This window comes from Mustela nivalis (genome assembly GCF_964662115.1).
Source record: "Mustela nivalis genome assembly, chromosome: 8".
Classification (NCBI taxonomy): domain Eukaryota; kingdom Metazoa; phylum Chordata; class Mammalia; order Carnivora; family Mustelidae; genus Mustela; species Mustela nivalis.
The window spans coordinates 109,880,825-109,894,368 of NC_139027.1; the positions used below are offsets into that span (position 1 = coordinate 109,880,825).

Below are 13,544 nucleotides of genomic sequence, written 5' to 3' on the forward strand. Positions count from 1 at the left end.
TAACATATTTAGCTGTTTCTTTCCAAAAGGGAAATAAAAACATGTCAAAAAGCTTTGCAATGGAAAATAAATTGATTGACACCATAGAGCACTGCTTATTACTTTCATTAAGGACTTACACACTTCATTTATATCTTAGCAATTACAGAACACTTCTTGAAGGAAGGAATGTTGAGCCGGTATAGACAAGTCTGGATAAATGGATAAATGTATTCGCATCAGGATCTGTGCTTTTCTCTGTCCTGGAGTAAGGCCTTCGAAGATCAAGGAGAAAAATATTGTAAATCTGAAATAAACACCTCAAAAATTCTCTTGTCCCTGGACACTAAAAATATTTGTAGGCCATTGCTGTATTATTCAGATTTCCTAAGTACTTGCTTAACTGTACTGTATCAATCTAATTCTAACACTATATTAAATGTCTCACAGTCAGTATACTTTTATCAAGTTCTTCTTCCATTTCTAGTCATTTTCACTGCCATACTGTTTGTGTGTACAGATTTATGACATATCTGGTTATTGCTTATGCTTTTTTTTACTGTTATGTAACGTCCTCTCCTTTTCTTAGGGAGTGTCCATAAACCTTTCATTCCTTGTGGTCTAATAATCTTTTTGTGTGTATTCCATCCAATGTCTTATTTTTAAACTTTCATTATCAATTTACAGGTATTTTTCTGTAAATACTAAATAACTAGCTTTTTCTTTTTTTTTTTAATATTTTATTTATTCATTGGACAGACAGAGATCACAAGTAGGCAGAGAAGCAGGCAGAGAGAAGAGGAAGCAGGCTCCCCGCCGAGCAGAGAGCCCGATGCGGGGCTCAATTCCAGGACCCTGAGATCATGACCTGAGCTGAAGGCAGAGGCTTAACCCACTGAGCCACCCAGGTGCCCCATAACTAGCTTTTTCTATTATTATGTCCAATCTATCTCCATCTTTTGATGAGAGCATGGAATATATTGATGTTTAGTGTACCAAGGGATATACTTAATCTTAGTCTCTTAATCCTATTGTTTATTATTTCATTTTCTCTGTTGTCACCTCTTTTTTCCCCTTATTTTTCTGGTTTCTCAAATTCCTCTTAGTTAACTTGGGAAATCTGGTGGATTTTTCCATCCCATTAATAATCACCTTGCATTTTCAGGCACGAATATTCTACTTTTTATTTTATAAAAATAAGATAACTCTTACCCACTTACTTCTAGAAGCTCTGTTCTCTCAATGCTTTCCCCACTGTCCTTTCCCCGAATACTCGTCTACTCTTAGATCTTTGGGATGTCACATTTCTCCACATCTCTCTCAAAAGTTGATGCCAACTATTGAGTTTGGCCAAAATAAATAAGTACTTTTAATTTCAGGTATTTATTATGTCACCACTGGCAATATCCATCTTCCATATCAATGCATACGACACATTTCCAGGAAACTTAAACTTTTTCATTGAAAGACAGTTTCACAGTGCAGTTATGAGCTTGGGCACATGAGTCAGAATCCCTGGGCTTTGTGTCTCAGCTTCCCTGTCTACTAATCCCTTAAATTTGACAAGTTAAATAACTTCTTTGTGCCTCAGTGTAGAAAATAATAACATTGTGGTTGGTTAAAAGGTCCACACATTCTTTGACCTTCCCCTCAAAGAAGTGGAGTCTAATTCTGCTCTCCCCCACCCTGATGGGTGATGGATTTCATCTCTTGCTTCTAGTGACTAGAATAAAGTGGAAATGACAGTGTGTAACATCGGAGATGAGATCATAAAAGACACTGTGACTTCTGAATCTCTCTCTCTCAAACACAATGTTTGCTCAGGGGGAAGTCAGCTGTCGTGTCCCAAGGACACTCAGGCAGCCCAGTGGAAAAGGCCCCTGGGGTCTCCAGCACAGTCATGTGAGTGAAGTCCTCAAGGAAGCAGACCCTTCAGCTACAGTCAAACCTGCAGATGCCTACAGCCCTGGCTGACATTCTGACTGCATCCACAAGAAAGCTCTTGAGATAGATTCCTGACCTGCAGCAAGCGTGAAATTATGATTGTTTGTGGTGTTAAACTGCTAAATGTGGGGGTAGTTTGTTAAATAACAAAAGATAACTAATGGATCCACTTTCCAGAAGCGTGATGAGGAATGAGCAAGATAGAGCAGGTAAAGAACTTTGCTAGTATTATTATTTGACCCAGCAAGTTATGTTGAAAGATTTTCTCCTAATCACTTACTCCTTTTCATCTCTCCCTCTTGACATTTCTGTCTGGTCATTTCTTTTCAGTTAGAGTTGTGCCTCCAGAATTTTCCACAAGCTGGGTACATAAATGCTAGATTTTTTTGAATCGTTGCATATCATTGCAAATATTTTTATTTTACCTTGACAGGTAAATGGCACCTTCGTCGTGGATTGAATTTCCAGGGGAAGGCCTTTTCCCTCAGCACTCTGTAATGTTCTCCTCCTACCTTGTAGCTGCTCTCATTTTCCTCTACTGGATAATTACTCTACTCCTGCCTTGTGGATGATACCTGTCACCAGATAGGATTTCCTTTTTGCTTTGTATATCAGTTGTTATGTTTTCCTTCAAGTTTTTTTTTTTTTATATTTCCCTTCGTTATTTAAATTTTGAAATATAATCAGGATGTGTTTAAGCTTCTATCTTTTCTTATCAATTCTGCATAGAAGTCAGGAGCCTCTTTCAATATACGAACTTAAATCTTCAGTTCAGAATAAGTATTATTTTATCGATTGCTTAATTATTGCTTTTTAGTTTCTCTGGACCCAGAAAGCCCCAGAACTTGTAAGGCAGGGTTTCTAAAACTTAAAAATGCATAAGCGTTACCTGGGGATCTTGTTAAAATGCAGATTCTGATTTAGAGTATGTAGAAGGCAAGTACCTGTCAACTAAGGGAGTCTGGCACTCTGTGGCTGAAGATAAATCAGTAATAAAAGATATGTGCATCAAGTTACTTATGATATACGCGGGAGACATCGGGCTTTTTTCTCTCTCAAGCTCGTTCCCCAGCCTAGATGACTTGTGGCTAGGATGAGTGGGGACTGCCACAAAATGACTGATTTGTTCCTATCCCGTTCCTAACCATGACACAAGAGGTATAAACAGCAAATACAGGAGAGAGAAATATTCTGGAGGAGGCAGAGTTTAGGGAAGTTCGTTTGGTACCTGAACACGTCCTAATTCAAATGGATCAGGCAGAGTAGACAGAGGCCTAAATGTCAATCTTTTGAAGTGTGTATGTATGCTGGACCCTAGAGATGGTACCTGCTTCTCACCTGGAGATTACAGAAGGCAAGGGGTTTTATGAAGGGTCCAAACCAATAGGACAGGCTGGGATCTCAGCATAAAGAGTTGCCTACCCTGCTCTTCACTCTCATAAACTCCTGGAGGGCAGCAAATTTGACCCCACAAGTTTCCACCTTCCCAAATAAGAGCTCGCTGAGATTAGCTAAGGAGCAGAAACCGTGGGCTACCCCTGATGGTGGCACCATGGAACAATGGGACACACCCGGAAACCCGAGTGTGCATGCTTTAGGAGTTCGAAAGAAAAATGCAGCCCGGATAAGGTTAAATGGAGGTCTAGAAAAGTATGTCCACCCCTCTGTCGAAACCAGCATGTTAGTGATCATTTAAAAATCAGGCACCCCTGAGACACCAGGGTGGCTCAGTCAGTTAAGTGCCTGACTCTTGATATCAGCTCTGGTTTTGATCTCAGAGTCCTGAATTCCAGCCCCACATGGGCTCCATCCTGGGTATGGAGCCTACTTAAAAGTAAAAAAGTCAGACACCCCTATCTGTTGAGCCCCTGGGCAGGACCAGCTGATGAGCCCAGCAGTAGAAAACAGCAGAGCCCAGCTGTGTCCATGGAAGGTGACCATCACTCATCCAAGCAGATTCTCTTTTCTTCCTTTCCTCCCCTCTCCCTCCCTACTCCCTCCCACCAAAACACACCAGTGGTGGACAACATGCTAAGTCTTATAAATCATGGATGTTTTTCCTTAATTAATTATGACTGTTGTAACAGGATTAGACAGAAAAGTCTGGATTAAATTAGATTCGATTATTAAATAAGAAAGCATTTGATTTTTCCATCAAGTGAGAATGAGGGCTTTGCAATGGATGGTATGATTGGGTAAGGACTGGTTAACCCTGTGTAAATGGTTTGAGGAGGACAAGCTGGTTCACCCCTTGTACTCAGGCTTTCTTGTTAGGAGGAGCTGCAACCATTAGAACACGAGGGGACAAGCCTGAAGGTAGTAGCCAACCAGCTAAGACTGGGAGAGCGAATTCCAAGAATGTGTCAGCTTTAATTAACTTGAATTAACTTGGATCAGCTCTCTCTCTGACTTTATACTATGTGAGATAAAAATTGTCATATTTTTAAGCCATCTTGAGATGAGCGTCTTCTTACAAAGACATCATGACACAGCATCCTCTTGGTACCCAATGAAATGCTCATCGATAGTCGATATGTTCATTAAATAAATCTTTTGATGTCTGTCTCTTCTAGGTAACATACATATGATCTGAATATCTATCCAGAAATTAAAGCTGGTCTGAAATACATAAGTACCATAGGGCCTATATTAATTGATAGTTTTTCCTTCTCAAACTTCTTTTACTATGCCATATATGGGCAGAGTAAATCTGCATTGTTATGTTAATTAAACAAAACAGAGCAGTGAAATCAGGAAGTTACTCTTCATTGTACTTGTATAACAATTACGGGAAAACCCAAAACCTTTCTCTTTCATTTAACACTTCTCTAGAAAACCAGTTGAGATAACCAGTATAATTCTAAAATAATTTGTGTACTCAACATACCAGAGTATAGGGATGTACCTATAAAAAATATAGGCACAAATGTTCTAGAAATTAGATCTTCATTAAAAAAAAATTTAAATGATTGACTAACTCAAACTGATTAAGTATTTTTATTAAATGCATCCTTAACCACTGCTTCTTTTCATGGCTGCAATGATTAAAATATAATACATATTCAAATCAGTAATTGAATTTACTAAAAGAACATGCTCAGCTCAGTGAAGACTTCTGAATAAATAGAACTCAAGTACCATGTTTTCATACTTCATAACATTTGCATCATCTTAATTCAATGACTGCCATGTCTTGTCTATAAGATTTTATTTTTAATTCATTTCATGCTATTCATAAGCTCAGATGTGTATGAGTAGATGGGTCATCTAGTTATAAACATGTACTGAGAGTTTGTTAACTACACTTGAGATAAGAAATACTCTAGAGACAGTCTGATTAGTTTTGCAAACTTTCAGTCCTATTGCCCACTACCTTGTCTAGGACCCTGAGATCTTGATTTGATTTCACCAGTTAAGCCACCCAGGAATCCCAAATTTGTTTTAATACATTAAGAATTCATGCATTGAAGAACACTATCAAGAAAGTGAAATAGGGGCGCCTGGATGGCTCAGTGGGTTAAGCTGCTGCCTTCCGCTCAGGTCATGATCTCAGGGTCCCGGGATCGAGTCCCACGTCGGGCTCTCTGCTCAGCGGGGAGCCTGCTTCCTTCTCTCTCTCTGCCTGCCTCTCTGCCTACTTGTGATCTCTGTCAAATAAATAAATAAAATCTTTAAAAAAAAAAAAAAGAAAGTGAAATAGCAGCCCATGCAATAGGAGAAAATATTTGCAAATAATATGTCTGATAATGTTATAGAACCCATAATATATAAAGAACTCCTCCAACTCAACAACAAAAGATAAATGAACCAATTTAAAAATGGCCAAAGGATTTGAATTTTCTCATCCAAAGAAGATCTACAAATGGCCAAGAAGTCCATGGGAAAAAGGTCAGCAGCATTATCTAGTGGAAATGAGAGGAGTTAAGGTAATAAATCCAAGAGAAATTAGACAGTTCACCTGGCTACTTCAGGGAGCACCACAAACAAGAGGCAGGACTGAGGGACAAATTACATTTTTTGATCTTAAAAGTAATAGCATAACAGGGGCCCCTTTGTGGCTCAGTCAGGCAACTAACTTGTTTTCCACTCCAGTCATGATCTCTGTCTGGGTCGTGAGATCTAGCTTGGAGTCAGGATCAGCAGAGAGTCTGCTTTGGATTCTACCCCCCCCCCCGCCCCCCACCCATCGCTTGAGTGTGCACATTCTCTCTCTAAAATAAATAATATTTTTTTAAAAAAGGTACGAGCATAACAGAAAAACTAGAAGTAGGGTCCAATCAATAGGCATAATGGATGTGCTACTTGTGCTGGCCCAATAGGAACCATCTCCTTTTGTTGACGACCCTAATGACATATGATGAGGAAATGCGCATGCAAATAATTCATGAATAATTAGAGGCGGAGCCATACCAGGTCCCTGGAAATTCCTCTGGGCAAGGCAGAAATTAGGGTAAGATTGATGTGAGAGGTTGTGAAGGAGATAGATATGATTTCCAGATGAAAGTAGGAACTTGAGGCCCCTCCGGAGTGTCTGGGACTGGAGAATTAACCAGGTGGCTACCTTCCGTGGTCCCCATGCTACGCTGTGCAAGTTCACCTGGGAATGCAGAATCCAGACGGCCTGGGTTTGGCTGACTCTCCACTCAGGGGAAGCATTGTTTGTTTGACAGACAGATCACAAGTAGGCAAAGAGGTAGGCAGAGAGAGAGAGGAGGAAGCAGGCTCCCCACCGAGCAGAGAGCCCGATGTGGGGCTCGATTCTAGGACCCTGGGATCATGACCTGAGCCGAAGGCAGAGGCTTTAGCCCACTGAGCCACCCAGACACCCCAAAGCATTGATTTTTAGTGTGGAAAGAAAAAGCGCGATTTCCAAATTCACCCTGTTCCTCTTGAAATACATAAAGACCCATTTTTTTGTTTTGTTTTCATTCTGTTGTCCTGCTTTCCCTAGTTACTTAAAAAAAAAATCAAGTTTTGCATTTAACATTTCAATTTTTTTTTTTTACTATTATGAAAGGATTATCTTCACAAATTATCTTTGCTATCGGAAAATACCTCCAAATACTTTTCACATAATAGGAAAGAAATTTAATAAAATATTTTACTTGTTAAACCACTTCTCTTTCTGTGATTAAAGCAATAATGAAAATGTTTCATTTTTTGGAACACTGGTTCTCAAATTTGCCTGTACAAAAGAATCACTTGAGGATCTTGTTACAGATTTTGCGGTCTAGGTGAGGCCTAAGATTCTAGATTTCTCTTCTTTTTCTTTTCTTTTTTTAAAGGTTTTATGTATTTGACAAGGAGAGCAGAAGTAGGGGGAGCAGCGGAGGGAGAGAGAAAAACAAGCTCCCTGGAAGCCTGATGCGATGTGGGACTTGGGAAAAGCAGGACCCTGGGATCATGACCTGAGCCAAAGGCAGACACTCAACCAATAGAGCCACCCAGATGCCCCAAGGTTCTGGCTTTCTAACTAGCTCCCAGGTAATGCCATTGTTGGAGGTCCCAGGATCCCACTTGGAATAGCAAGATTTGAATTCATTACATGAATGATAATTTAGTAGTTAAATGTTGACCAGATATATTATAATAAGATAATATTTTCTTCTTCATTTATGGAAAAAGGTTTTGTCAGATTTATTTTCCTTCATAAATTACACTAAGTAGTACATAGTTATAAATAAACAACTATTGAAATAGACGGAATACAAGTGAAAAACCATCTTCATTCTCCACTCTTCTCCCTCAGTCTCTCTTCTCTGTGGATAAGACATACTTTGGTATAGTAAACACTCTGTATATGGAAATAAAAACAAATGGAAATTGTATAATGAAACCTTTGGTATTTATTGAGAACTTTTATAAAGCCTCCATAATGCTGCATGATAAATTCACCCCCAAATTCAGAGGTAAACATCCATCCGCATGCTTGAGACCTTAGGTTGACTGCATTTGTTTCATCTAGAATAGTCTTGGCTGGGCAGATTTATTACAGCTGTTGTGTTTCATGACGGGAGCTCCCAGCTGGGACTGGGGGCCAGTTGTCTCCGAGGGTGAAGGAGGAGTGGCAGATACGGGGGTGGGGGAGGGCATGTTCTTCTCATGGGGAATCATGATGGCCAAGAAGACAAGCCCAACATTCAGGTTTATGTCATGCCTGCTATGTGGCCAAGCCCAGTACAGAAGAAACGGCTGTCTCAGCTCACTCTAAGGCTATGGCAGAGGGGTATAAAGAAAATGAAGAAGAATCAGGGTGAATTTTTAATCTACGAAGCCACTGAAAGTATTTCATTTGTAGCCTCTCTTTTGTGCTCCGTGCAGTCTTCTATCTGCAGTGAAATCCACTGAACCCTTGGCAAATTGCGTACATTATCATCGAGCTTTTTCAACAGAAAGCATTGGGTGGAGAAAAAAAAAAAAAAAGGTGAAACTCCACCTGATCTTTGAGAGACTCCACGTTCCACGTTGGTGGTGTTCCAGAGCAATGACTAGTATAAAAGAATCAACCCCTCGCCCCTCCCCCCACACACCAGGTTTTCATGTGTTCACGTAGAAACAGAGCCAAGCAGTGGGTATTGAACAGGGGTGAGGTCCTTTGTTTTTCTGCCAAAGCAAAAACATGTTGGTTTCTTTCCCAATTCGTTTTTCAGTAATAACAAAGGGGATTTTTCTTTTTCTTTTCCTTTTTCTTTCTCTCTCTCTTTTTAAAAATTAATATATAATGTATTATTAGCCCCAGGGGTACAGGTCTGTGAATCATCAGGCTTACTCATTTCTCAGCACTCACCATAGCACATACCCTCCCCAATGTCCATCACCCAGCCACCCTCTCCCTAACCCTCTCCCTAACCCCCCCAGGAACCCTCAGTTTGTTTCATGACATTGAGTCTCTTTTCAATGCCGTTCTGACGTTCTTGTCTGCAAAGTCTGATAAAGTCAGTTTCAAAGCTAATTTTCATTCCTTCAGATCCCGTACTAATGAACTATTCTTTCCATCTAGATGCTGCCAGGGGGTGTTGCTCTTGGTTTTCTCCATATTTGGATATCTGGCCCTTTGCCACATCATCTCAGAGTGTGTAGTGGACACTACCGATGCTGCAAGCTAGATCCCTTCTGCCATCTTCTGGATTCCTTGCAGCTGTAGTGTACACCCATTCCCTCCCCGCAATCATCCACACGTCTCTGCCCAATTTCTCTGGCTAGAGGCTTTCTTAGCACTAGGGAAGCTTGCTCTGTCCATGTGCAGGGCAGCTGGGAACTTCAGTGGGCTCGTGAGGAATTGGACACTCATGCATAGACACCCTAGCTTCCCTGTCCCTCAGTGCAGCAGTGCAGCAAACTCCCAATAAAACTGGATGCCAATAACCTGCTCAGGCACACAGCCTTACTGGCTGCCTTCCTCCCCACTCACAGCACTTCCTGGGGTCACTCACAGCCCAGGAAGAGACTACTTGTCCCCACATTCTTTCCTCAGGGTCAGCTTTTGGAGCAACCCAAACTAAGACAGGGCATGAGCAGAAAAGCTGACAACGTTCCCTAAAACTCAGAGCACCAGAAGCAATAAAGTAACTTAATGAGCAGGTTAAAAAAGCTGGCAGATGGCTGGCTGTATCAGAGTTGTCCACTGAGAAAAGTAGCAACCAAGTATGAAAAATGTAAATAGGGAGAAAGAAAAACTCCCACCTAGTTGTAGGTCTGTGTTTGAAGCATAGAAAAGGTGGACTTTGGTTCTTGGCAAGGGCCCTGTCCCAGATGTCCTGGCTTCTTCCACTCCCCAACTAGTTTCTCTCTCTGGCTAATCCTTGGTCTTCATGCCTCCTCTGATTTTTGTTCAGAAAGGATGGGTGTGATCCTGTGCTCATGATTGCCAGCGCAGACAGATTTTCATGAAACTCCTGTGCTTCTGAGAGCTGGTAGCAGCCCCCTCTTGAGCCCTCGATCACATCCTCTTTGCTCATCTTTTTGCAACCACCAGCTTGGTGAAGGTGTCACCAGCCTGCACCTTGCATCAGTGACAGTTCCTATCTCTTGTTTTCTGCTCCGCACCTTCTCCTTTGCCATGTCTTAAGAAACCTTCGGGAAATCATTCCGCTATTCTGAAGCAGGTGCAATCCCGGAATTGCAAGGCCATGAGCAGTGCCCCTTGCCCCTGTAACGTGACCAACTGGTGGACACCTTTGAGTGCGTTCTCCGCACCTTCTCAAAGAGCCCCCTGGAGGATGGAGACCCAATTGCCCATGGTACTGTTTAGCCTGATCCCATACTTCCCTCGTATTCCTCTTTCCAGTATCCCAATCCTGTTCCTTGGGATGAAACTTCCTAAGTAAACTTCCTGGATACACACTCTTGTGTCCAGCTCAGCTTCCTGGAGAATCCAGTGCTGGTTAGGACTTTGTAGGACATTGTAGGACGCCAAGCGTCCCCTGTCTCCTTTCCCAGTGACTCCTCAGACACTTATAGCCCAGCTGTTTTTCTGACACTGTCACAGTTTTGTGTTTACTTCTAGGGTAGCAAAGGTAGGAACTAGAGTTCTAAAATCTGTAATTCTGCTGCTGACTATTTTTTTTAAGGAATTAATTGTTAGTAAGACATGAACATATTTTTAAGACTAACTTCTGCTCCTTCCTACTGAATTTTTGGGGACTTCTGATAAGCCCTTTCCTCAGCTGATGATCCTCCTTCATTCATTGTCACCTTTCTTTGCAGTATACAGCATTTATCCCTGTAGTTGTAGATTTCATGAGGGAATTGATTCAGAAATGTGTTTCGGGGCGCCTGGGTGGCTCAGAGGGTTAAAGCCTCTGCCTTCAACTTGGGTCATGATCTCACTGTCTTGGGATGGAGCCCCGCATCAGGCTCTCTGCTCAGCGGGGAGCCTGCTTTTCTTCCTCTCTGCCTACTTGTGATCTCTGTCAAATAAATAAATAAAATCTTTTTTTTTTTTTTTTAAGAAACATGTTTCTTAATATTCATAGCACTTGGATTGGCACTGTTGACCATACAGAACAGCTAAGAGACAGCTGTTAAAGTTTAAGGATAATGTAAGGACCAAATTGCAAAAACAACAAATAACCAAAGCATGTAAAGCAGAGAATGTTTTGCACTTGCGTGACAAGTACAGTGCTGACAGGGTGTCATGGTGGAGAGAGAAATCCCACCTGGGCAAAGTAGAAGGAAGCATGGACTTGACACTGGTCTTCAGTCTGGTCATGAAGGATGCCCCACTTAGCCCAGGCTGAGACCCGCAAAAGCAATTATCCATCTGGCCATGATGGCAAATAGACTCACATTTTGTTGGCTTAGGCATTCTGAAGAAACATTTTTCAATTTTACTCTTGAACGTTTTGGTGGCTCTAGGTATTTCAAGCTCCAAAGGCATTTTGACAAGTTTCAGTACTTGAGTTTTTAGATTTCTAAAATCTATCTTCTCTGCATCTGTACTATATCATAAGACCCGCATCTTTGAAGTATTAAAACTCTTCATGCCTCTTGGGTATTTGTGCTTGTTTATGAGACTTTCTTTGTTATTCATGTGTGGATGGCAGTTTGAATGACCTAGAAAGAACAAAACATTAAAAATAATGATTACATAATTCATGTGATCTCTAATTAACTATGTTTTATTTTCTAAGAGCTACAGATGTTGTATTATTCATAAGTCTGCTCACATATTATTTATGTCACACAAATAGAATGTCTGTTAGCTTAAAACAAGCAAATGCTGTGTGTTTCTTGAATCTAAAAAAAGCAAATACCAGGGTATATTTACTGTAATTTTTTTGGGTAGACAAAATGAGGGGCAAAACTAGTTGAAGTCTAGAACCTTCTGGACTCAGAGTGTGGTCTATAGACCAGTAGCAGCAGCATCACCCATGGGTTTTTAGAAATGCAGAATCCTGGTCCCACCCCACAACTACTGACTCAAAATCTGCATTTGAGCAAGATGTCCGGTGATTTATGAGCACTTTAAAATTAGAAAATCCCTGATCTGTTTTCTAGAACAAGTTTTAAGAACTTACTTCGGTCTTAATTGCAACTGTATGTGACACATGAGATACTCCCAAGACATCTGACGACCATGGTATTTGGGTTCTAAAATGTATCAATGTATTTTGAAATATTAACTTCTAGTAAAAATACCTTTGCTTCTTTTTAGAAAAAGATATATTTAATTTAGAGTGAGAAAGTGTGAGCTGGGGGTGGGACAAAGGGAAAGGAAGAGAGAGAGAGAGAGAGTAGCAGACTCCCTGCTGAGCGCAGAGCCTGTTGTGGGGGTTTCATCCCACCACCCTGAGATGATGACCTGAGCTGAAAACAAGAGTCAGAGGGTTAACGAGCTCTGTCACCCAGGTCCCCCTATTTTTTCTCCTTCTAAAACAAACCAGCATACAGGTTTAAAGGATCTTTCATTACTATGGCCCGCTAATCAGTTGTGTACTGATTCCCAGGGAACTGTTTTAGGTTTTAGAAACTTAAAACCACTTCAATGGTCACATATTTGGTATAGATCTTGGAGAGTAGAAGAACATTTTTCAAATGATAAATGCCCAATAGTATATTTAATGATGCTCAACCATATTTAGCATTTTTTAAACTTTTGTTTTTTTTAAGATAGAATTTTTTCCTACCCATCAGATTGAATAATGAATGACATCATTACTCCAGGATTTAGGAAGGGAAACCAACCTGATGTACAACTGGCAAGGATCTGAATTGATGTGAACTTTGTGGAGGAGGACACATTTATCAGCTTTTCAGTGGGCCTACATTCTGACCAAAAATTCCACAAAGTAGATTTACTCTACAGAGATATCCCCATATGTTTGCAAAGAAATACGTAAAGGAATGTGTCCTGAACCATTTATATATACATGAAAGTTGGAATTACCTAAATGTCTATCAGCACTAAGAAATTATTTAATAAATTGTAGCAAGTTAATACAGTAAAATATTATGTAGCTATTAAAGAGGAAGAGATAAGCTAGTGTCTAAGATATATATAATTAGATTCAGATACATATGGAGATTACTGACACAGATTAGATGAGCCACAGATATAGGTCTATGCATAGAAAATGCTCATAAGAATAAACACCAAGCTGTTCACAGTGGCTGCTGCTGGGAAGTGGTATGCGGGAGGATAGAAGATTTTTTTATTTTGCAGTTTATCTACTGTTTGATTTTTTTTAATCAAAATAAATGTATAGGGGCACCTGGGTGGCTCAGTGGGTTAAGCCGCTGCCTTCGGCTCAGGTCATGATCTCAGAGTCCTGGGATCGAGTCCCACATCGGGCTCTCTGCTCAGCAGGGAGCCTGCTTCCTCCTCTCTCTCTCTCTGCCTGCCTCTCTGCCTACTTGTGATCCCTCTCTCTGTCAAATAAATAAATAAATAAAATCTTTAAAAAAAAATAAATAAATGTATAACTTAGAAATATTTTTCTTTTGAATGTCTTCCTCTTAGCCCCCCAAAAATTATGCACTTTAGATGGGAGAAGATAGGCTTATAAATCTCAGAATCTGTGTGCACTCCAAAGAAATTAAAAATAGAAAAAATTCAAGAGTTGCTTAAGAAATACTTCTTAGCAATTCTCAGCTGTAGGGTTTCTGAGAAATATCTGATT

At 40.5% G+C, this 13,544-nt stretch overlaps 1 long non-coding RNA gene across 1 annotated transcript in view; it reads left to right on the forward strand.

Annotated features, from left to right (window-relative positions):
• The first annotated feature begins 1,754 nt into the window (after positions 1-1,754).
• LOC309871434 overlaps positions 1,755-13,544 on the forward strand; it is a 32,942-nt gene continuing 21,152 nt past the window's right edge. The window contains exon 1 of the long non-coding RNA XR_014315277.1: positions 1,755-2,132. This is a non-coding gene — a long non-coding RNA (uncharacterized lncRNA). The remainder of the gene's footprint in view (positions 2,133-13,544) is intronic.